Source organism: Penaeus chinensis, chromosome 6 (genome assembly GCF_019202785.1).
Source record: "Penaeus chinensis breed Huanghai No. 1 chromosome 6, ASM1920278v2, whole genome shotgun sequence".
Classification (NCBI taxonomy): domain Eukaryota; kingdom Metazoa; phylum Arthropoda; class Malacostraca; order Decapoda; family Penaeidae; genus Penaeus; species Penaeus chinensis.
In genome coordinates, this window is record NC_061824.1 from 31898240 (window position 1) to 31903239 (window position 5000).

A 5000-nucleotide genomic window follows, 5' to 3' on the forward strand; every position below is an offset into this window, starting at 1 on the left:
CACTCTTCGCGTCGCAAGGCTGTGCAACTTTCAAATGTATTTCTCCAGATATAATCAAAACATTTTTGATTTTCTATTACATGCATTCATTATTCATTTGAAAAGTGAATGTTGCATGAGGTTCTGCATCTTATCCTATCCAGGGGGAGTGAGTTCCGTGTCCGAATCAGACAACTAAATAATTCCAATGATCACAGACACTTACTTGTGTTATTTATTGAATTATATCAACAAAACAAGACACATAGCCTATTCTTTGGTATTTTTGAGCCTGGAAGGTTATATCATAGAGGTACAGAAGGATTTTAAAGGTATTCATCCCACCAAAGTCAATACGGAAGGTACCCAACTGTATCAAGGTAGAGGCATACAATCAAAGTGTATTAAAGGTTCGGAGTTTCGGAAATGCTACAGAAAGGCCTTATATATACATGAATGTAAGATATCTCATCAAAACCGAAATCTAAGGATAAATTCTAAAGTCCTTGAAGCTTAAAGGGATTTGAATGACGTTCTCAGAACAGCTCTTTGTCACTTTTAAAGGGATTTTCTGTTTTCTTCTTCTTTTTTTGGTTTACAGCAGATATGTCTTTATGTTCGACCATGGAAACAAAGAGGCATAAATTCACCGCTACTTACATTTTATTCAGTTTATGCTATCATGCACTCTTATCATGATGAAGTTTCTTTCCAGGCCCTCTGTCAATGTTTTTTATATATATATTTTTTATTCATATTCTTTATTACATTTCATTTCATTGTGTTTAGAATTATCTATTTATTTTTGTTTCTATTATTATTTTTATCATTATTGTTATTGTTGTTGTTGTTGTTATTATTATTATAGAGAACACATATTTGCTTGGAGGCAGTGTTATTGAATAATTTTGATATTTATTGTGAATGAGTGGCTTAATGAACATTTTCTGCAATATGTGAAAGTTTTTGCATTTAAATTTATAAATAAATAATAAGTATTGTATGTCGGGATAAACAATTTTTAATGGCAGGGAGATGATTATAACAATAATAATAATAATAATAACCGTAATAATGAGCATGATAATGGCAATAACAGTAATTACAAACATGATAATAATTTCAATTGTAATAGTAATGATAATGATAACGAGGACGACGATGATGACGATAACGATGACGATGATGATGGTGGTGATAATGGTAATGATGATGATAGTGAGAGTGATAATGATAATCGCAACAGCAATAATAACAACAATAACAATGACGATTCTAATTGTTATGTAAAACATGATAAAAGTGATAATGATTATGGCAGCAATGGTAATAATGATGATAATGATAATAGTAATTATAATAATAATAACAACAATAACTACAACAACAGCAACAATAATAATAGTACTACTACTACTAATGTTAATTAATAACAATAATAACAGTAACAATAATAATAATAATAATAATAATAATAATAATGATAGTAATGAAAATAAAACAGTAACAATAATAACAAAAACAATGATAATAGCAACAATAACAATGATAATAACATCAATAATGATAGCAATAATGATAATAATAAAAGTAATGCTAATAAAGCTAACAGTACTACTAACAAAGCTAACAGGAAAGAGAAACATTTCCACCGATCAAACAACTATTTTTTCCACTGATTTCTACAGAGGGAGAAAATCACAGATGGCGTCGATTTTCCCCCTCCAGCCTCCAGTGCCTAATCACGATGAAATATGGAGAGGAGGACGCAGATACCCGACGTTTATCAGGATGGAAATCAACTAGGACATTGATACCCATTGCCAAAGGGCATGGACGGGATATGTAACTTGCAGAAGGGACGGGGGGAGGGGGAGGGGGAAGGAGAGGGGGGAGGATAGCAGCACCCTCTCCCCTACCTGCGTCATACCTGGAGCTCGTCGACACTGGCTATTAGCTTTCCTTATTCGTCGCCTCGTTAGGTAAACGATCACTTCTCGTTCTGTTTCTTTCGCTGCCACACGTCTGTAACGCCATTATTTGGTAAAGCGATCGAGGTACGACTGTGTAGAGTTTTCGTACAATATATTTGTTGCATCCGAAGTGTCTCTGAAACGAGCTATTCCCTTGTGATGGAGGTACTCTTCGACGTACTGTCTCTATTTTTTTTTTTTTTTTTTTGTGCTTTCCATGTGGGGTTCTGCTGCTATGGTGATGATGGCGATGGGGATGATGGTGGTGATGTGATGGGAATGGTGATGTGATGATGGTGATGTGGTAGGAATGGTTATGGCGATGTTGATGATGGAGATGGTGATGTGATGGGAATGGTGATGGTGATGTGATGATGGTGATGTGGTAGGAATGGTTATGGCGATGTTGATGATGAAGATGGTGATGTGATGGGAATGGTGATGGTGATGTGCTGATGAAGATGGTGATGTGTTAGGAATGGTGATGGCGATGTTGATGAAGGTGGTGATGTGATGATGAAGGTGGTGATATGACGGGAATAGTGATGGCGATGCTGATAATGAAGGTGATGTGATAGGAATGGTGAAGGTGATGTGATGATGATGATGATGATGATGATGATGATGATGATGATGATAATGATGATGATGATGATGATTATAACGATAAAGATAATGATTATAATACGTTTTACTACTGTGTCTAGGAATAGGGCACGGTTTTAATTAACTAAGGTGCATGATATTAATACTAGCTGCAGTGATATTATATGCACTTCGTTCTTAATATATCAAGCACGCAATCTTGTACTAGCAGCATAGAGCGACGGCGGCGGTGAGGGTCTCCGAATAATCTAAACGATAGATGCAAACGTATTCCCATGAGTAATATCATGACGATCAGTAAGCATTGGAAAATTGTTTCCGTCATGCAGTGTTAAATTCGTTGTCTACGTTTCAATCGAAGATAAAAATACAGCTCGCTCTTTGATGTCGTTAGGAAATATTTCCTTTAATATTAGTAATTTACAACCGGAGGGATTGCGCCCTCGGAAATGCGATATCCCGGCCATCTCATTTAGCGTTGCAATGAAATTCAGATCCACGTAACACATGTTGTTATCAGAGATACGCTCTGCAATATTTCAGCACTTGACTTCTCTAAAGGATTAAGGGGGAAATATCTATTGGATTCGGAAATAGACAAAGGTTTTGGTTCAACGTCTCTTGATAATCTGTAATAGAATCTTGTTCTACTGACTTGGCTCTGTTCTATCAATTTCTTCCTCTTGTACTGGTTTAAGGTCTATCTCTCGTGTTCTTCCCCAAGGAACCCATTGCAAGAGAAGGCGAGAGAGAAGGACGCATAAACACGCAAGAATACAAACAAATTAATGGTAGTGGGGTGACAATACTACTACCATTAGTAACTTCAATGGTGACAACAATACTTGTACGATATTCTCATAGCTCTAAACATATACCGTACAGTCTCATGTATTACCAACCAAGAAACAGGAACTATTCTTGACAACCTCTCTCGCATTTCTTCAAACCCTTCTTTTATCTTTATTCCACTCTCTTTTTGCGTTGTTCCATCAGCCTATGCCGTTCCGTTTCCCTGTCGCAGTTGAAGCAGAGGTTTTCACACGGTCATTTGGGAGACAGATGGTGCCTCCAGTCCCCGCTTTACCAGAGGAGAAAGCAAGGCGAAGCTTCCCCTTTCCCATTCTGCTGTCGACGGCAATATTTTTCACAGTCAGAGGAGGAGCGGGTGTTCAGATTTCCAGCATCAGTTTACCAGCATCGTTCCTCTGTTAGCGGAGATGTCCCAGATGGAGACAGATTCTTCTCCTGTATTTGCGTAAGGGACGTGTGACTTCCTCGAACTTTCCAGCCCTCTCGCCATCTCCGCTGTTCCTTGTTGTGCGTTGGGGATAAATGGGGTGATGTCGGAGATGGGTTGGAGGCCGTCTGGTGCAGTGGTTTACGTACTTAAGCTAATCGCATAATCCCTTTTAGCTTTGCGTCACCAACGCCGTGCCCCTTGTTATTTTCTGTCTCGCTTTTTAAAATACATACAGAGCTAGCAACGTAAATAAATTCAAGATAATTGAATTCTATAGATAGATAAATAGATAAACTAACCATTTGGAAGCCCTGAAAATATCTCGTGTAGTGGACGCGTACCTCACATTGGGAACTTCACACACACACACATACACACACACACACACACACACACACACAAACACACACACGCGCGCGCGCGCACATAAATACATACACGTGCGCGCAAACGCAAATGTATAACTGATACTAATAATTAACTATTGACTTACATGTAATCAACAATAAAAATGCCCTTCCTGACATGACACCTGTCAGTCACACTGATGAAGTATTAGACCACTTACTGTTTGCCATGACTGAAATAAGTCTTTATACAAACTTCTCTCTTTTCACGCATATGAATATGAAATATGTACTAGTGTGTGGGTATATACATACATACATACATTCATACAAACACACACACACATATGTATGTGCGTATGAGTATATATGTATATATATACACATATATTTATGTATATACATGTTTATATATATTTCTATGTATATGTATACACACACATATATATGTACATATATACATATATATGTGTGTGTTTGTTTGTGTGTGTTTGTTTGTTTGTTTGATTGTGTGTGTGTGTGTGTGTGTATGTGTGTGTGTGTGTGTGTGTGTGTGTGTGTGTGTGTGTGTGTGTGCATACACACATCTACACACACACATACATACTCATACACACATATGCATGTATATATGTATATATATGTATGTATACACATACACACACATAAACACACAAATATATATATATATATATATATATATATATATATATATATATTTATGTATGTGTGTGTGCGTGTGCACATATATACATATATATACATATATACATATATATACATATATACATATATATATATATATCTACACACAGACACACCCAGACATATACACACATATATAGATATATA